General features: G+C 40.1%; 1 non-coding gene across 1 annotated transcript; it reads left to right on the forward strand.

Annotated features, from left to right (window-relative positions):
- The first annotated feature begins 21,240 nt into the window (after window positions 1-21,240).
- On the forward strand, window positions 21,241-21,344 carry LOC148545965 (small nucleolar RNA R71). Its single transcript, XR_015901758.1, has one exon. It is a non-coding gene; the product is annotated as a small nucleolar RNA R71 (small nucleolar RNA).
- The last annotated feature ends 284 nt before the right edge of the window (window positions 21,345-21,628 follow it).

Consider the following 21,628-nt stretch of genomic DNA (forward strand, 5'->3'; position numbering starts at 1 on the left):
ATTACAGGGCAGGAATGGCTGAGAGGATGGAAAGGAAGCATGCAAAAGTGGAAGGAATACAAGAAATTGAAGAAATTGCTAAGCTGTCCAGCCTGACCTCTTCGCACTCAAATGGTCATAACTTGAGCTACAGAGATCCAAATGATGTGGTTCTAGTTGTGTTGGAAAGCTAACGTCCGGGGCTTCGAAATAATATATAATTTGCTATAGTTTCCCTGAGGATAGATGACGCGGATGCGTGCATCACGCACACACGTTGCATCTGCGGAAATCAGCGTATTAGAAATCGCAACCAGCGATTTCTGGGCTGTTTTGGCCCAGTTATCGGCCCAGAAAATACATATTAGAGGTTATAAAATGGGGGAATCAACCCATTCATAAACAAGAACAATTCATACAACATTCATATAAATAATTTTAGCTTTTAGATGTAGTTTTAGAGAGAGAGGCTCTCTCCTCTGTCTTAGGATTTAGGATTTTTATTATGATTAGGCTACTTCTCTTCATTCCAGGTTCAATGTTCCTTTAATTTATGTTTCTCTTCTACTTTTATTTATTCTAATGCTTTTATTTGTATTTGACTTATGCTGCCAAATTGGCTTATGAACCTTTTAATGTTAGATTTGAATATTCTATTTAATGTATATTGAGGTATTTCAGATTTAAGATTGCTTTCTTCAAATTTATGTTATTAATGCTTTTAATTTAATTTAGATTTATTTTGCTTTGCTTTGGTTAATAATTGGTAACACTTGAGTTGTCAAACTCAGCAGTTGATTGAGATTTGGGAATTGTTGGTTGATTTGGATCGCTCTAAAGCTAGTCTTTCCACAGGAGTTGACTAGGACTTGAGGATCAAATTGATTAATCCACTTGACTTTCCTTTATTTAGTAAGGGTTAACTAAGTGGGAGAGATAAACAATTCTCATCACATCTGATAAGGATAACTAGGATGGGATTTCCAATTCTCATACCATGCAATGGTTTTTATGATAATTATGATTTAATTTCCTGCCAATTTATTTTCCTGTTCCCTATTTCAAAAACCCAAATTTCTACCTTTTCCATAACCAATAATAAATCATACTTCCCTACAATTCTTTGAGAAGACGACCCGAGGTTTAAATACTTCGGTTATAAATTTTATTGGCTTTTGTTACTTGTGACAACCAAACTTTTGTACGAAAGGATTCTCTATTGGTTTAGAAACTATACTTACAACGCGATTAATTTTATAAAAATTCTTTACCGGCAGCGAATCCAGTTCATCAAAATGGCGCCGTTGCCGGGGAATTGCAAACGTGTGCCTTATTATTCATTATTGTAAATATTTTATTTTTCTTATTTATTTATTTTTATTTTTGTTTTTAATTTTTATTAGTTATTATGAGTTCTCACCCCCGTCGCTTTGAGTTTGGTTCCAATGTTGTTGCAAGGAATGGAAATTATAACAGGAACAGTCAAAACAAACAGAGATGGACGGAGCCACGAGGATCTGATCAACCCTTTAGGCAACAACACCTTCCAAGGTACCATGGAAGACGACCATTCAATAATGCATGTCGAGGCAATAGTTATGGTAGACCCCTTCATGACAACCATCACCCACCAAATTACTACGGTCAAGAGCAATTCCGAGGTGCGTACCAAGATGATAGATATGGTGGACCCTCTTATTATTACCAACAAGCCCCATCATATACCTATGAACCACCTCATCAACATAACTATGAACCACCACACTCACAAGCCACCTACCAACACTCACCTCCATATGACCCTAACCCATATCCACCCCAATTCCAATCCAATTACTCCCAAGAACCACCACTCCCCTATGTACCATGTCCATATCCATCGACCCAAGAATCACGGGAGCGTCTCAAGGAAACAGTGGAAAAATTTCATGCAACCCTTCACCAACTGGAGCAAGTAATTAATCGATTACCTTCCCGATGTTTGGACACTCAAGGAACCCCCATGGCTTCATGTGGACAATCTAATGAAGAACGTAGCATGAAGGAGATACTAGAAACTCCAATGGATAGTAAGGAGCATGACTTTGTACTGGAATAAGTGGAGGAAGCTGAAATTATCGAAGAAGAAGAATTGGTTGAAGACTTGGGAGATGCGGAACGTCCATGGGAAAGCCCAGTCATAGAGCCCTCTTCTAAGGAGTTTGAATTTGTTATTGAGGAGGGTGTACAACCTCCAAAGTATATCATGGTTGAAGACTTTGAAGGGGATGATCAAGAGATGGATTCAATCATTGATGAATTCTTATCTACATTTGAATCCTCTCCCATTGGACTTGACATGGAGACTAAAGAAGAAGAAGCACAACTGATGAGTATTTTGGTGGAAAAATGAATTTCTCCCAAAACACACAAATCTAACCGGCAAGTGCACCGGGTCGCATCAAGTAATAATAACTCACGGGAGTGAGGTCGATCCCACAGGGATTGATGGATCAAGCAATTTTAGTGGGTGATTAGTTTAGTCAAGCTGACATTTAGTGAATTGTGTGAAATTGTAGCCAACAGAAAGTAAATGACAATGAATTTAAAGTTGCAGAATGTAAATTGGCAAGTAACTTAAAGAGCAAGAAATTAAAATTGCAAGAATCTTAAATGACAAGAAATATAAATTGCATTAAATGTAAAGGGAATTGGGAATTGGATTTGCAGAAATTAAACAAGGAAAAATTAAATTGCAACAAGCAGAGAAGTAAAAGATGGATTTGATTGATTCGGAATCAAAACAGAAATGTAAATAAACATGAAAAGCAATAAACAGAGAATGTAAAATTGGAATTAAGATCTCAGGACCCAAGAGACTAGATAACCAAGTCTAGATCTCAATGCCTTCCTAGATCCAACAAGAACAATTGCAAAGGAAATGTAAATTGCAGAGAAAGTAGATGAAGAGCAATTAACAGAAATTTCGATTCAATTAAGCAGTAAAGAAAGCAGAGAGAAATCTCAGAGGGAGAATGAAACAGAACACCTTCAATTCTCTACCCAAGACTCAAAAACAAAGAAAAGAAAATTAAAGCGAGCTCTCGAATCCTCGTGCTCCCTAATGGAGCCAGCCTCCCTACAAATATGAAACAGATGCCTATTTATAGGCATTTTTACAAAATGAAAATGAAATTCAAAACAAATTACAATTAAAATGAAATTTTTATTCTAACTATCTCTTGTGCCTTTGAGTGATGATAATGGGCCCTTGCTCTTGATGGAATTGGGTTGATAGAGGCCTTGGTTGATTGCTCTTGGAGTTGGAGAGAGAACCGAATTGAACCGGGTTGGAATCATGAAAGCTTGAGTAAAAGTTGGAGTAAAAGTTAGGGTCTAACTTTTGCTCCAACTTTTTACATCAGCACCCTTGTTTTGCTGATACCAACGTTGGGGCAAAAGTTAGGGGTCTAACTTTTGCTCCAACGTTGGCCCCCTTGTGTGCATGTATGGGGTGCTACTTTGTTCTCTTGTCAACGTTGCCAATTTCATGCCAACTATAGACTATTATATATGGTTGGAAAGCTCTGAATGTCAGCTTTCTAACCCAATTGGAATTACCTCAATTGGACATCTACAACTCAAGTTATGCTCATTTGAAGAGGACAAGGTTGCTGGCTTTGGTGTGCAGCGTTTGAGGCGACGTTTGCCTCAAACGTGGTCGAAAACGCCAGTTCTGGAGGCTCAAACATATTGTCCACCCCATACTATTATACATTGTTGGAAAGCCCTGGATGTCTACTTTCCAATGCCGTTGGGAGCACATCATTTGGAGCTCTACAGCTCGAGTTATACTCCGTCGAAGGTGCAGAGGTCAGTTGGCCTCACTGCAGGTTGCCACCATGTTCGTTTATGCTCATTGCGGGGCAGTTTTCTCCCTCAATTTTAGTGTCCACCATGCAGTGCCATATATTCTTGGAAAGCTCTTAATTCCTACTTTCCATTGCTTTTTGAATCACCTCATTTGGAGCTCTGTAGCTCAAGTTATTCTTGTTGGAAGTATACCCCTTGCACACTCATGGCGCCAACGTTAGCCAAAAAGTTAGAGGCTAACGTTGGCGCAAACTTTTGCTCCCCCTTTGTATTGTTCATGTGCCAACGTTAGCCCAAAAGTTAGAGGCTAACGTTGGCACAAACTTTTGGTGGCCAGGGGGTGGTTTTCTCATGCCAACGTTAGCCACAAAGTTAGGGGCTAACGTTGGCGCAAACTTTTGGTGCCCAGGGAGTAACTTTCATGTGCCAACGTTAGCCCAAAAGTTAGGGGCTAACGTTGGGGCTAACTTTTCACCCAAAAGTTTGTGCAAAAGTTTGAGGCTAACTTTTGGTCCAGCTTTTTGCTTCCTGGTTCATTTTCACTTATTCCATTGTCCTCTCTTTACTCCTAGCCATTCCTTCTTGCTTCAACCTTTCTCCAAGCTTTCTTCACCTATCATTAATCAACCAAACACATCAAAGCTATGCTCAAAATCATGAGATATTCATTCTTTCATAATATGTGACGATTATAGCATAAAACCTCATGAAATAGCATGAATTCATACATGGTTGATTAAATGAAAGGAAACATGAAAATCTACCTAATTGGCTTGCTTATGGCTCAAGAAAGTGCATAAAATCTATTGAAAACAAATGAAAAAGCATAGAAAAACATGACATGTTGGCATGTCATCACAACACCAAACTTAAACCTTGCTTGTCCCCAAGCAAGAAAAGAATCATGCAATAAAGATTGACAATCCAAGGCAAGAAGAATAGCAACTCAATGTTCATGGTAAGCTAGTTTTCTAAGCATGCTACAATCACAAAAGAAATGTAAATGATTGATGCTTCCATCTAGCTCAATTTATGAAATCTTTATCTTATATTTCTTCCTTGAAACAAGCTTTTGCTTTTCTTATTAGCTTCTCCTTTTGGGTGCTTTGCCCCATGAGTTGATAACAAAGCTACGACTTCTAAATGCTTTGTTTTCAAGTATTACCACTTGATACATAAGCACCACAAGCATTTGATTAGAGGACTTCATTAAGCTCATTTTTTTCTTTTCTTTTCTTGACTCTCTAATCATTGATGCTCAGAGCCTTGAGCTTTGAGGGAGTGCTTTTGCACTTTGAGCCTAACCTTGACTTCTAAGTGTTTTGTTTTCAAGCATTTGGCTTGATACATAAACACCACAAGTACTTAACAAATAAATTGCCATTGGTACTCAGAGCCTTCAGCTTTCTCATTCTTTCCCTTTTTCTTTTCTTGCTTTAATTGTATTTGCCTCTTCAAGGTTTTCATGATTTTCAAAAGATTTCACAAAATGTCCTAGATGAAAACTTCAATTAAATAAAATCCAATGCAATTGAGCAACAATTAATCATACTAGCTTTCCAATACTTGTATGCACATGCTAAACTCTTCTTTAATTCCTTGTTTGTTTATGATCATGATACTTTGTTGCTTTTGAATTCACAAAATTCAAGTTGGTAATCATAATGACACAGCACCATGTTGTAATTTAGAAATCAAACTAGGCCTTTTCATACACACATGCATACAGAGAAGGTAAAGACAATCATGTAGTTTATAGTGCTTGAAACAAATGAGAGGAAAAGGAACTTTACAACCTTGTAGTTCATCTTCTCTATTGTTGTCATTTTCCTCCCATTCTCCTCCTTCCCATACCAAACTCAGAATGCTTGCTCATCCTCAAGCAACTATTAGAACCGTGGCTATGGGGCTAAGATGGATCATGAATGTCTTACACAAGAAATGTTAGTAGTACATGTGTTTCAAGCAAGCAAAATTAAAGATAATAATCAAGGCACAAGAGACAGAGATATTGTGATTGCATAGATAAGAAGGTGTGCACAATACATTGCATAAAAGATAAATGGCACACCAAACTTAGTGTGACACTTTCACTTGGAATCAATGCAAGTATCCAGTAAAGATTTGAAGCAAATTGTGTTGCATAGCAACACCAAACTTAGAATGCAATCCTATGTCCATTTATTTGAATTAAAACAAAGCAAAATATGTTAAATACAATCACCAAATGATGAGTCTGTTATGAATAAGGATGTCTTGGTGATGTATTAACAAAAACAGTTAATGAAGGAAAGCATTAAAAACAAGTAAATAAATGAAACAAAGAGAAAACAAAAATTATCCAACTAAGAAAAAAAAAATAACACTGTAAAAGGCAATATGATTATGCAGACAAGTGATGTTGCTGGATTCATTGCATAGAAAATTAAGTGGCACACCAAACTTAGAATCTTAGCATGACACTTCATGTAAAATTGATGCAATCATCCAAACGGGATTGAAAACAATTTGTTGCAAGGCAACACCAAACTTAGAATGTAACCATATGCCAGTTTATTGAATTTGAACAAAGCAAGAAGAAGAAATGTACCTACTGTCTACCTGTTCTTTACTTTCTTCCTCTTCTTCCAATTTGTTAAGAGAAATGACTTCAAAGGAGGAGAAGTTTCAGCTACTATCCCTTGCCTTGGCTTTTCCTCAGCAAGCTTCCTTTTGCAAATGGCTTGATTGATCTTGCTTACTGGATTAGGGACAGGATTGGTGCTTTTGTTAGTTGCCTTCACTTCTTTGAATCCAAGTCTTGGTTGCTGTGTGATTATTGAAGTTTTGTATTCATCCAGAGCCTTTTGTATTTGTGGTTCCATGAACTCCTCCTTTATGTACTTCTCTGCCTCACTTGAGTTTGGAATGACTTCTTCACTTTCTTGCTCCTCCACTTCCTCTTTTACACCCAACATTTGTTTTAATAGCTCTATCATGGGGGAGGTTTGTTGATCTTCCCAATATTTCTTCATCTCCTCGTCATACCTTTCAATCATGGATTCAAGTGTTGAGGCGTTTTGGTCCAGGGAGATTTGTGAAAGTTGTAAGTCTTCATGTTCTCTTGTCATCTCAAGTGCAGTTTCAGGTTCAACCACCTCATTTTTTATTGAAAGTTCACTTGATGCAGTGGCCTCCTTATCTTGCTTTTCCACTTCCTCACCCACAAATTTGTCTTCATCCTCACTGTTTGATGGTTTTAAGTTTTCCCTTGTTTGCTCTAAGGGCCTATTCATCCTCTTGAAGATGATTTCTTTCTCTGCTTGCTCCAATTCTTCATTCATCTTATTGTAGAGGGCTTCTGCCCTTTTCCAGGCTATTTGTGCTTCTTCCACACATTTTTCGATCTTGGACTCAAGCTCTAAAAGCCTTGAGTGGTTCATGGAAGTTTGTGTGGGTGGTGAGTTTTGAAAGGGGCTTTCGGTTGAAGTATGGTCAAGTGATGATATCTTTGGATGATTATCATATGGAGCACTAGAATTCCCTTCCCAGCCACCATTAGAATCATGACTTGCATCATTTTGTGGTGGAGGGAAATATCCCATATGATTTTCTTTCTCATCTTGTGGTTCTGAAGCAAATCTCCATGAATTGGAGTGCTCAGAATGTGTATTCTCTTGGTGATATTTCCAGCCACCATTAGAGATTGGTGATGATGGGTAATATCCCATAAAATTTGTTTGATCATAAGATGAGTTGAACTCCATTTGAATTTTGTAAAACACAACACCAAGGAGAATTGAAATTCATATCTCAGAGATGAATTTCTTAGTGAGGCAATAACTCAAAAACCTTGGTTTCAACTTAGAGCAGAGAACAAAAACAAAGAAAATGCTTAATCTAGACTTCTCACCCACTTAATCATTGTTGATCTAATCAATCCCCGGCAACGGCGCCAAAAACTTGATGAGTATTTTGGTGGAAAAATGAATTTCTCCCAAAACACACAAATCTAACCGGCAAGTGCACCGGGTCGCATCAAGTAATAATAACTCACGGGAGTGAGGTCGATCCCACAGGGATTGATGGATCAAGCAATTTTAGTGGGTGATTAGTTTAGTCAAGCTGACATTTAGTGAATTGTGTGAAATTGTAGCCAACAGAAAGTAAATGACAATGAATTTAAAGTTGCAGAATGTAAATTGGCAAGTAACTTAAAGAGCAAGAAATTAAAATTGCAAGAATCTTAAATGACAAGAAATATAAATTGCATTAAATATAAAGGGAATTGGGAATTGGATTTGCAGAAATTAAACAAGGAAAAATTAAATTGCAACAAGCAGAGAAGTAAAAGATGGATTTGATTGATTCGGAATCAAAACAGAAATGTAAATAAACATGAAAAGCAATAAACAGAGAATGTAAAATTGGAATTAAGATCTCAGGACCCAAGAGACTAGATAACCAAGTCTAGATCTCAATGCCTTCCTAGATCCAACAAGAACAATTGCAAAGGAAATGTAAATTGCAGAGAAAGTAGATGAAGAGCAATTAACAGAAATTTCGATTCAATTAAGCAGTAAAGAAAGCAGAGAGAAATCTCAGAGGGAGAATGAAACAGAACACCTTCAATTCTCCACCCAAGACTCAAAAACAAAGAAAAGAAAATTAAAGCGAGCTCTCGAATCCTCGTGCTCCCTAATGGAGCCAGCCTCCCTACAAATATGAAACAGATGCCTATTTATAGGCATTTTTACAAAATGAAAATGAAATTCAAAACAAATTACAATTAAAATGAAATTTCTATTCTAACTATCTCTTGTGCCTTTGAGTGATGATAATGGGCCCTTGCTCTTGATGGAATTGGGTTGATAGAGGCCTTGGTTGATTGCTCTTGGAGTTGGAGAGAGAACCGAATTGAACCAGGTTGGAATCATGAAAGCTTGAGTAAAAGTTGGAGTAAAAGTTAGGGTCTAACTTTTGCTCCAACTTTTCACATCAGCACCCTTGTTTTGCTGATACCAACGTTGGGGCAAAAGTTAGGGGTCTAACTTTTGCTCCAACGTTGGCCCCCTTGTGTGCATGTATGGGGTGCTACTTTGTCCTCTTGTCAACGTTGCCAATTTCATGCCAACTATAGACTATTATATATGGTTGGAAAGCTCTGAATGTCAGCTTTCTAACCCAATTGGAATCACCTCAATTGGACATCTACAACTCAAGTTATGCTCATTTGAAGAGGACAAGGTTGCTGGCTTTGGTGTGCAGCGTTTGAGGCGACGTTTGCCTCAAACGTGGTCGAAAATGCCAGTTCTGGAGGCTCAAACATATTGTCCACCCCATACTATTATACATTGTTGGAAAGCCCTGGATGTATACTTTCCAATGCCATTGGGAGCACATCATGTGGAGCTTTACAGCTCGAGTTATACTCCGTCGAAGGTGCAGAGGTCAGTTGGCCTCACTGCAGGTTGCCACCATGTTCGTTTATGCTCATTGCGGGGCAGTTTTCTCCCTCAATTTTAGTGTCCACCATGTAGTGCCATATATGCTTGGATAGCTCTTAATTCCTACTTTCCATTGCTTTTTGAATCACCTCATTTGGAGCTCTGTAGCTCAAGTTATTCTTGTTGGAAGTATACCCCTTGCACACTCATGGCGCCAACGTTAGCCAAAAAGTTAGAGGCTAACGTTGGCGCAAACTTTTGCTCCCCATTTGTATTGTTCATGTGCCAACGTTAGCCCAAAAGTTAGAGGCTAACGTTGGCGCAAACTTTTGGTGGCCAGGGGGTGTTTTTCTCATGCCAACGTTAGCCACAAAGTTATGGGCTAACGTTGGCGCAAACTTTTGGTGCCCAGGGAGTAACTTTCATGTGCCAACGTTAGCCCAAAAGTTAGGGGCTGATATTGGGGCTAACTTTTCACCCAAAAGTTTGTGCAAAAGTTTGAGGCTAACTTTTGGTCCAGCTTTTTGCTTCCTGGTTCATTTTCACTTATTCCATTGTCCTCTCTTTACTCCTAGCCATTCCTTCTTGCTTCAACCTTTCTCCAAGCTTTCTTCACCTATCATTAATCAACCAAACACATCAAAGCTATGCTCAAAATCATGAGATATTCATTCTTTCATAATATGTGATGATTATAGCATAAAACCTCATGAAATAGCATGAATTCATACATGGTTGATTAAATCAAAGGAAACATGAAAATCTACCTAATTGGCTTGCTTATGGCTCAAGAAAGTGCATAAAAACTATTGAAAACAAATGAAAAAGCATAGAAAAACATGACATGTTGGCATGTCATCAACAACCTCCCATGCCCTTGGTGAACAATGAAGAAGAGATCGAATTGGAAGAAAGCTACCAAGAGGAAGAGGTTGAAATTGAAGAAGCTTGCTGATGAGCGGATAATTTATACGCTTTTTGACATTGTTTTTAGTATGTTTTTAGTAGGATCTAGTTACTTTTAGGGATGTTTTCATTAGTTTTTATGTTAAATTCACATTTCTGGACTTTACTATGAGTTTGTGTGTTTTTTTGTGATTTCAGGTATTTTCTGGCTGAAATTGAGGGACTTGAGCAGAAATCAGATTCAGAGGTTGAAGAAGGACTGCTGATGCTGTTGGATTCTGACCTCCCTGCACTCAAAGTGGATTTTCTGGAGCTACAGAACTCGAAATGGCGCGCTTCCAATTGCGTTGGAAAGTAGACATCCAGGGCTTTCCAGCAATATATAATAGTCCATACTTTGGCCAAGAATAGATGACGTAAACTGGCGTTCAACGCCAGCTTTCTACCCAAACCTGGCGTCCAGCGCCAGAAAAGGAGCCAAAACCAGAGTTGAACGCTCAAACTGGCACAAAAGCTGGCGTTCAACTCCAAGGAGGACCTCTACACGTGCCACACTCAAGCTCAGCCCAAACACACACCAAGTGGGCCCCGGAAGTGGATTTATGCATCAATTACTTACTCATGTAAACCCTAGTAGCTAGTTTATTATAAATAGGACCTTTTACTATTGTATTAGGCATCTTTGGATTACCTTATGATCCTTTGATCACGTTTTAGGGGGCTGGCCATCTCGGCCATGCCTGGACCTTCACTTATGTATTTTTAACGGTAGAGTTTCTACACTCCATAGATTAAGGTGTGGAGCTCTGCTGTTCCTCAAAGATTAATGCAAAGTACTACTGTTTTCTATTCAATTCTTCTTATTTCGCTTCTAAGATATCCATTCGCACCCAAGAACGTGATGAAGGTGATGATTATGTGTGACGCTCATCATCCTTCTTCCTTATGAACGCGTGCCTGACAAACACTTCCGTTCTACATGAAATAAGCTAGAATGAATATCTCTTAGATCTCTTAATCAGAATCTTCGTGGCATAAGCTAGAATGATGGCGGCATTCAAGAGAATCCGGAAGGTCTAAACCTTGTCTGTGGTATTCCGAGTAGGATTCAATGATTGAATGACTGTGACGAGCTCCTAACTCGCGATTGCAGGGCGTTAGTGACAGACGCAAAAGGATAGTAAATCCTATTCCAGCATGATCGAGAACCGACAGATGAATAGCCGTGCCGTGACAGGGTGCGTGAGCATATTATTCACTGAGAGGATAAGATGAAGCCATTGCCAAGGGTGATGCCTCCAGACGATTAGCCGTGCCGTGACAGAGCATTGGATTATTTTCCCGAGAGATGACCGAAAGTAGCCATTGACAGTGGTGATGTATCACATAAAGCCAGCCATGGAAAGGAGTAAGACTGATTGGATGAAGATAGCAGGAAGGCAGAGGTTCAGAGGAACGAAAGCATCTCTATTCGCTTATCTGAAATTCCTACCAATGAATTACATAAGTATCTCTATCCCTATTCTATTATATAATATTCGAAAACACCATTATCACTTTATATCCGCCTGACTGAGATTTGCAAGGTGACCATAGCTTGCTTCATACCAACAATCTCCGTGGGATTCGATCCTTACTCACGTAAGGTATTACTTGGACGACCCAGTGCACTTGCTGGTTAGTTGTATCGAAGTTGTGAACCATGGTATTGGCACCATGTTCTTGGCGCCACTTCCAGGGAAAGAAAGAGCCATGAATTTTACATCATTAAAGTGTAATCACGATTACGCGTACCAAGTTGCTCACGTTGCCAGGGATTGTTTGAGCCTGGACATCACAATTTCGTGCACCAAGTTTTTGGCGACGTTGCCAGGGATTGTTTGAGCCTGGACATCACAATTTCGTGCACCAAGAGAGCCCAATCATGGAGCTCAAGAGGCGCAAGAAGCTCATTTCCATGAGATCCCTGAGATGCCTCAAATGCACTTTCTTCCACAAAACTATTGGGAGCAAATCAACACCTCCCTAGGAGAATTGAGTTCCAATATGGGACAACTAAGGGTGGAACATCAAGAGCACTCCATCATGCTTCATGAAATAAGAGAAGATCAAAAAGCAATGAGGGAGGAGCAACAAAGACAAGGAAGAGACATAGAAGAGCTCAAGGAGATCATAGGTTCCTCAAGGAGGAAACGCCACCATCACTAAGGTGGACTCATTCCTTGTTCTTGCTTTCTCTGTTTTTCGTTTTCTATGTTATGTGCTTATCTATGTTTGTGTCTTCATTACATGATCATTAGTAGTAGTAACTATGTCTTAAAGTTATGAATGTCCTATGAATCCATCACCTCTCTTAAATAAAAACTGTTTTAATTCAAAAGAACAAGAAGTACATGAGTTTCAAATTTATCCTTGAACTTAGCTTAATTATATTGATGTGGTGACAATGCTTCTTGTTTTCTGAATGTATGCTTGAACAGTGTATATGTCTTTTGAAGTTGTTGTTTAAGAATGTTAAATATGTTGGCTCTTGAAAGAATGATGACTAGGAGACATGTTATTTGATAATCTGAAAAATCATAAAAATGATTCTTGAAGCAAGAAAAAGCAGCAAAGAACAAAGCTTGCAGAAAAAAAAAATTAGAAAGAAAAAGCAAGCAGAAAAAGGCAAAAGCTCTTAAAACCAAGAGGCAAGAGCAAAAAGCCAATAACCCTTAAAACCAAAAGGCAAGGGCAAATAAAAAGGATCCCAAGGCTTTGAGCATCAGTGGATAGGAGGGCCTAAAGGAATAAAATCCTGGTCTAAGCGGCTAAACCAAGCTGTCCCTAACCATGTGCTTGTGGCGTATAGGTGTCAAGTGAAAACTTGAGACTGAGCGGTTAAAGTCAAGGTCCAAAGCAAAAAAAGAGTGTGCTTAAGAACCCTGGACACCTCTAATTGGGGACTTTAGCAAAGCTGAGTCACAATCTGAAAAGGCTCACCCAATTATGTGTCTGTGGCATTTATGTATCCGGTGGTAATATTGGAAAACAAAGTGCTTAGGGCCACGGCCAAGACTCATAAAGAAGCTGTGTTCAAGAATCATCATACTGAACTAGGAGAGTCAATAACACTATTCGAAATCTGAAGTTCCTATCGATACCAATCATTCTAAACCTCAATGGATAAAGTGAGATGCCAAAACTATTCAAGAGGCAAAAAGCTATAAGTCCCGCTCATATGATTGAAGCTCTGTTTCATTGATAGTTTGGAATTTATAGTATATTCTCTTCTTTTTATCCTATTTGATTTTTAGTTGCTTGGGGACAAGCAACAATTTAAGTTTGGTGTTGTGATGAGCGGATAATTTATACGCTTTTTGACATTGTTTTTAGTATGTTTTTAGTATGATCTAGTTACTTTTAGGGATGTTTTCATTAGTTTTTATGTTAAATTCATATTTCTGGACTTTACTATGAGTTTGTGTGTTTTTCTATGATTTCAGGTATTTTCTGGCTGAAATTGAGGGACTTGAGCAGAAATCAGATTCAGAGGTTGAAGAAGGACTGCTGATGCTGTTGGATTCTGACCTCCCTGCACTCAAAGTGGATTTTATGGAGCTACAGAACTCGAAATGGCGCGCTTCCAATTGCGTTGGAAAGTAGACATCCAGGGCTTTCCAGCAATATATAATAGTCTATACTTTGGCCAAGAATAGATGATGTAAACTGGCGTTCAACGCCAGCTTTCTACCCAAACCTGGCGTCCAGCGCCAGAAAAGGAGCCAAAACCAGAGTTGAATGCCCAAACTGGCACAAAAGCTGGCGTTCAACTCCAAGGAGGACCTCTACACGTGCCACACTCAAGCTCAGCCCAAACACACACCAAGTGGGCCCCGGAAGTGGATTTATGCATCAATTACTTACTCATGTAAACCCTAGTAGCTAGTTTATTATAAATAGGACCTTTTACTATTGTATTAGGCATCTTTGGATTACCTTATGATCCTTTGATCACGTTTTAGGGGGCTGGCCATCTCGGCCATGCCTGGACCTTCACTTATGTATTTTTAACGGTAGAGTTTCTACACTCCATAGATTAAGGTGTGGAGCTCTGCTGTTCCTCAAAGATTAATGCAAAGTACTACTGTTTTCTATTCAATTCTTCTTATTTCTCTTCTAAGATATCCATTCGCACCCAAGAACGTGATGAAGGTGATGATTATGTGTGACGCTCATCATCCTTCTTCCTTATGAACGCGTGCCTGACAAACACTTCCGTTCTACTTGAAATAAGCTAGAATGAATATCTCTTAGATCTCTTAATCAGAATCTTCGTGGCGTAAGCTAGAATGATGGCGACATTCAAGAGAATCCGGAAGGTCTAAACCTTGTCTGTGGTATTTCGAGTAGGATTCAATGATTGAATGACTGTGACGAGCTCCTAACTCGCGATTGCAGGGCGTTAGTGACAGACGCAAAAGGATAGTAAATCCTATTCCAGCATGATCGAGAACCGACAGATGAATAGCCGTGCCGTGACAGGGTGCGTGAGCATATTATTCACTGAGAGGATAAGATGAAGCCATTGCCAAGGGTGATGCCTCCAGACGATTAGCCGTGCCGTGACAGGGCATTGGATTATTTTCCCGAGAGATGACCGAAAGTAGCCATTGACAGTGGTGATGTATCACATAAAGCCAGCCATGGAAAGGAGTAAGACTGATTGGATGAAGATAGCAGGAAGGCAGAGGTTCAGAGGAACGAAAGCATCTCCATTCGCTTATCTGAAATTCCTACCAATGAATTACATAAGTATCTCTATCCCTATTCTATTATATAATATTCGAAAACACCATTATCACTTTATATCCGCCTGACTGAGATTTGCAAGGTGACCATAGCTTGCTTCATACCAACAATCTCCGTGGGATTCGATCCTTACTCACGTAAGGTATTACTTGGACGACCCAGTGCACTTGCTGGTTAGTTGTATCGAAGTTGTGAACCATGGTATTGGCACCATGTTCTTGGCGCCACTTCCAGGGAAAGAAAGAGCCATGAATTTTACATCATTAAAGTGTAATCACGATTACGCGTACCAAGTTGCTCACGTTGCCAGGGATTGTTTGAGCCTGGACATCACAATTTCGTGCACCAAGTTTTTGGCGACGTTGCCAGGGATTGTTTGAGCCTGGACATCACAATTTCGTGCACCAAGAGAGCCCAATCATGGAGCTCAAGAGGCGCAAGAAGCTCATTTCCATGAGATCCCTGAGATGCCTCAAATGCACTTTCTTCCACAAAACTATTGGGAGCAAATCAACACCTCCCTAGGAGAATTGAGTTCCAATATGGGACAACTAAGGGTGGAACATCAAGAGCACTCCATCATGCTTCATGAAATAAGAGAAGATCAAAAAGCAATGAGGGAGGAGCAACAAAGACAAGGAAAAGACATAGAAGAGCTCAAGGAGATCATAGGTTCCTCAAGGAGGAAACGCCACCATCACTAAGGTGGACTCATTCCTTGTTCTTGCTTTCTCTGTTTTTCGTTTTCTATGTTATGTGCTTATCTATGTTTGTGTCTTCATTACATGATCATTAGTAGTAGTAACTATGTCTTAAAGTTATGAATGTTCCATGAGACTTTTATTCATTGATCCTTTTATTGTTATTTCAGGGCTTATTTGTGTTCTTAGGCTAAGTGCTCTGTAAGGGGGCGACTCTTTAAGATAAGCTTTCAGCCAACACTCCCGAACCAGTTGGTTCAAGGTGCTAGGTGTTAAGACACCCCTAAGGACTTACTCCCTCAAGTCTCTTTCCCCCATACATACACACCACAGGCATATAGTTTATTTATTTTCTTTTCTTGAGACCTTGGTGTCCTGCACCTCTTTGGGTTACTAAATGCTCTGTAGTGAAGGTTACTCTTGATAGTAGACTTTCAGCTGATAATCCCGAGTTAGTTAACCCAAGTTACCAAGTGATAAGGCACCCCTAAGAGCTTATTCATCCAAGTAGATCCCTCACACAGGAGCACCATAGACACATAACTCAAGATTAAAACCATTGGTGCCTAGCCTTATTGCTTACTCTTTTTCTTTTATTTTTCAACCTTTATTGTTCTTTCCTTTTTTCTTATTAGGATCTTCTTATTTAGCTAGTCTCATGGGGTATGTCTCAAGCATAGTATTCCTGACAGATAGTTGTCTTCCCACCTTATGGTTGAACCAACTTAGCTAACTTATGACTATACCATAAACTCATGAACTTACTCCATAGTATGAACTCCTCTCTGATCTTTTGAAACACACATTATCCTTTCATTTGATTCAAAAGGACAAGCATACAAGTAAGCAAAGTAAGGATGCAGTGACATAAAGACTAGCAAACATAGACCTCTTCAACCGAAAACTTAAAAGACAAAATAAAAATAATTCAAACTAACATGGAAGCAAGTTCTATTTCATACAAGATCTTCCTTATTTAAAGCATAGAGAAAGATGGACCAAAGAAGGAACTCCACCACCTTTTACTCTTGTGGATGCCCATGCTTTCCTCCTTGTTTGTCTTCTTTGTGTCCTCTTGCATTCCCTCGCATCCATGCCAATCTTGCTTGCTTCCAATCCTCAGGTGCCTTCCTCACTGATTCATGACTCTCTTCCACCTTTTGTCTTTCTTCTCGTGCTAATTCATCCCTCATTTCTTCATACCTTGTGATTCCTGGATGCAATATAGGCAGCTGTCCTACCAAGTAACCGAGCCTGGCTTGAGTATTTATATGATGCCCAGTCTCGCTCAGGTAAACTCCTTCTGCGAATGCCCTTTGCTCGTCCAATAGTTCTGCCTGTTCTATTTGTCTTCGATGCATCTCATGTATATGTGCACCTTGATGTGCTTGGATGTTGATTAGCCTCTGGATGGATTCTTGTTGCTCATTTTGCCTGTGTTCCATCCTGTGGAATGTTTCACTCCATTGTTGTCCTTAACTCAGTTGCTGACCCATCATTTGCTTTTGCCACTCCCCTTGTTGAGTCATCCATCTTGAGAGTGACTCCTCTTGCTGCCCCATCATCTGTAGTTGAAGCTCTCTCTGTGCTCCTTGGCTTTCCAAATATTGTCGAGATAGCCCATCAATAGCTTCCTGCAATTGGTGCATATCCAAGGTGGCTGGTGCTTGCCCCTCTACGACTTGTCCTTCTACTACTTGAGGGACCGGTCTCTTCCTTTGCTTCCGTTGAGGCAGGGGGGATGCGGTAGCATGCATTCGTCGAACGGTTATTGGAATGCCCTCTTTTATCCACACGGGGTCCTCATCTTCAAACACCACCCCAGCTTTCTTGCATAGTCGGTAAATAGTGCTGGGGTAACCTAACGTTCCCTTTGAGTCACTTTTCTCTGCCATTTTTCTAATGCCTTCTGCTATGAGTTCATGAACCTTGATCTCTCCTCCTTTGAGTATACAGTGCACCAGTGTGGCTCTCTTGAGATTTACCTCCGAGTTGTTCGCAGCTGGGAGGATGAACCTCCTTACAATTTCGAACCACCCTTTTGCTTCCGGGGTGAGATCTGCTCTCTTGATGAACCTTGGTCTCCTATCTGCATATCTTTCCCAGTCAGCTTTTGGTACACAAATGTCTTGCACAATCTAGTCATGATTAGGGTTGTTGTCCATTCTTGAATGATAACTCTCTTCTTCAAACGGTATGGACCACAGCTTTAATGCCCTCATGACACTCATGGGACCAAAATCTACAATCTTTCCTCTCACAAAGCTTGTATATGACTCATCTGCCTTATCATATCGGACCGCGTTTGCATAAAACTCTCTTATAAGATTTGCATTTACCTTAATGACCGGATTAGTGAGGAGCTCCCATCTTCTCTTTTCTACCTTCTTTGTGATTTTGGGACACTCAGTTTTTCTAACTTGAAATTCCAGCTCATAAATAATCTCCTTATCCACCATCCACCCGTATTGCGATGCATGGTGCAAGCTTCTAAATCTCTTTTCATCATACGGGTGTTGCTCCATAGGTTCCTTTCTCTTCCTTCTTTTAGAGCTCGAAGATGCCATGAATGAGGGTTAATGTGTGAAGTTGGCAAGGGTGTGGAGACTTTTGGTTGTTTAGGGTTGAGTGCAATGGATGGAGTGAGGGAGAATGTTTTTAAAAGGTTAGGAAATGCTTTGTTCCGAAATGGATAAGTGTGAAGAGTGGGTGTGGAGTGTGAAGCTAGGGCACGGAACAAGGATTACTTATATAGAGAGGTTGTGAGTGAAGGGAGGGTATGGATTGATGGAGTGGTTGCTTTGATGGACGGTTAGGGTTGTGCATGGAGAAGGGACAAGGATCATCACTTTATGAGGGTTATTGGTTCGGTCTTCAGGGGTCTCTTTTTTTTTTCAATGTTGCATGGAAATATTTTCCAATGTGTTCCCTTTTGAGAACAAGTGTGTAGTCCCTCTTCATGAAGTGGCCGAACCCTTCTCATTTAGTTGTCCAATCAATCTCCTTCAATGTTCCTCTCTTTTTCCCTATAAAGATAAAATAAGAAAAGTAAGAATTAATATTATAAAAAAAATAATTTAAACTTTACGGCTAGAATAATAAAAAGAAGAAAAGATTAGATTGTTTATTCATGAATTCTAACTAACTGTGTATCCTTATATGCACATTGGTGACACCATGGGGTGACACCAAACTTAGTTTGGAGCACTGTGATGAAAAGTTCTGTTCAAAGCTCCAAGACTAGCATGCTCTCAGCTGCATTCATACTTTCTTGGCACGCTTTGAACACCAAACTTGTTCTTCACTATATACTGCAATATAAGAATTTCACCAAGTGTTTGTCAAGTTTGGGTTAGGATTCATGAATATTGACTTATTCACTATTTTCTAAAAGTATATAAAACATGTGTTGCCTCCCATGAAGCGCTTCTTTAGCGTCACTAGCTTAACGTTTCTCCCTCATCAGGGTGGTTGGTAATGCTTAAAGTCCTCCCCTCTTGCTGTGGACTTATATCCATTGGTTGTATCAATGATCTCTACATGTTCCAAGGAGAGAACTCTGTTGATAGTGAAGACCTTAGGTAACTGAGATGGTACAGTGGGGAGATTAGGGGGGATATCTGGGAAGTAAGCTGAGATCACTTTATCCCCTGGAGAGAAGTCCTCTGTAGGGATCTTCTTGTTCCTCCACCCCCTTGGTACCTTCTTCTTTGTCCCTTTTGATGTTGCCTTGCTCTTTGTGACTTCTTCTTCTAAGGGAATTTTATTGTTGTCTCCACATGTCTCTGGTGGTTTAGGTTCCTCCAGCTTTTCCTTGAGCTGTGACAACTGCTTATTTCCTTGTTCATCAACCAAGGGCTTTCCCATATGGGCTGGTTGTGCTTCAGTGCTTGCTTCCTCTTTTTGTATCCCATTATGATCTTTGCTTGGTTCTTTGTTCTCTTGGTCTGCTTCTTGTGAGAGTTTGAAGACATTGAAGCTGAGTCGTTCATCATGAATCCTTAATATTAACTCCCCTCGCTCCACATCTATGAGTGCTCTAGCTGTAGCTAGGAATGGTCTTCCCAATATGATTGGGTGAGTGTAACTCTCTTCCATGTCCAATATGACAAAGTCTGTTGGGAGGAAGTATTTCCCAACTTTTACCAGTACATTCTCCACCACTCCTATTGCTTGTTTTTGAGTTTTGTCAGCCAGCCTGATGACTACATCTGTGGGCATTATCTCATTGATCTGCAGCCTCTTCACCAGGGATAAGGGCATTAAATTGATGCTTGCTCCCAAATCGCAGAGTGCTTTATCAAACATTGTTTCTCCTATGGCACAGGGGACATGAAAACTCCCTGGATCTTTTCTTTTTGTAGGCAACTGTGGTTGAATGAGGGCACTGCACTCCTTGTTCATCACTATAGTTTGGCCTCCCTTGAGTGAGCTTTTCCTGGGAATCAGCTCCTTCATATACTTGATGTATGCAGGCATTTGTTGAATAGTCTTGATGAATGGTATGTTGACATGCAGAGATGCAAACAAATCTAGAAACCTTGAGTATATTCTCTTCTCCATAGCACCATTGAGCAGTTGGGGAAAAGGTGCATAGAGTCTCAGCAGCTCCTGTTGTGAGATTTCTGGTTCTTGATGATCTTTTTCCTTCTTCTCTACTGAGGTATCTTCAGGTTGTTCTGACAGCTTGCTTGGCTTGTCCTCAGTCTCCTTATCACTTATAGTGACCATCTTGCAATCTTCCCATCTTACTTTCTTTGTTTCACCTCTCGGATTCTTCTCTGTGTCACTTGGGAATCCATCTGTGGGTTTGGGTATTTGCTCAGAGAGATTCCAACCTCTTGATTGTGTCTCCCTGGTTCTTGAAACTGGCTCGTACTTCCTCCTTGAACACCTTGTTGTCTTGAATCTCCTTGCCTATGCCTTCAAGTAGATTCTCAATCCTTGAGAGTCTGTCATCAAATGATTATAGATCAGAATTAGAGGTGGAAGGATGAGGTAAATTATTTTGGTTTTGATGTGGATGTGGAGAGATGTTGTTATGGGGGTATTGATATGGTCTAGATGTAAAATGTTGGTGGCTTGCATTGTTGGGATTTGGGCGTCTTTGATCAAGGCTTTAGTCTTGTTAATTTTTCCACCCAAAGTTTGGGTGATTCCTCCATCCAGGGTTGTAGGTCTTGGAGTATGGATCATGGTTTTGCCTAGGTGAATTCCCAATGTAGTTGACTTGCTCCTGACTTCCCTCTGCTTCTTCATTCACTCCTTCTTCGGTTGTTGATGAAGTGGAGATTACTGCTACTTGGTTCCTCTCCATCTTCTTGGTTAAGTCAGCCAGCTGCTTGGTAATGAGCTTGTTCTGAGCCAGCAGAGCATCTACATTGTTTAGCTCCATCACTCCTCTAGTGTTCCCTCTTTCAGAAGCATAGAAGTAGTCATTCTCTGCTACAGTTTCAATGACATCTATGGCCTCCTCAATGGTCTTCTTCTTGTTCAAAGATCCTCCGGATGAATGGTCTACGGCCTTCTTTGACTCATAAGAGAGCCCTTCATAGAAAATGTGCAGCTGCACCCATTCGTTGAACATGTCAGGTGGACACCTCCTTGTTAGGTCCTTAAACCTGTCCCATGCTTCATACAGAGTCTCACCATCTTGTTGCCTGAAGGTTTGGACCTTAGCTCTCAGCCTATTGATTCGTTGAGGGCGGTAGAATCTTGCTAAGAATTTGTTCACCACATCTTCCCAAGTTGTCAAGCTCTCCTTCGGGAAAGACTCTAGCCACTTGGCTGCCTTATCCTTGAGTGAGAATGGAAATAAGAGCAGTCTATAGGCGTCAGGATGAACACCATTAGACTTCACTGTGTCACAATTCTCAGGAAGGTGGTTAGATGTTGATTGGGGTCCTCTTGGACACTCCCTTCGAACGAACAGTTGTTCTGAACAAGGGTGATGAGCTGTGGCTTCAGTTCGAA

Source organism: Arachis ipaensis, chromosome B9 (assembly GCF_059453495.1).
Source record: "Arachis ipaensis isolate K30076 ecotype BB chromosome B9, ASM5945349v1, whole genome shotgun sequence".
In the NCBI taxonomy this organism is placed as follows: domain Eukaryota; kingdom Viridiplantae; phylum Streptophyta; class Magnoliopsida; order Fabales; family Fabaceae; genus Arachis; species Arachis ipaensis.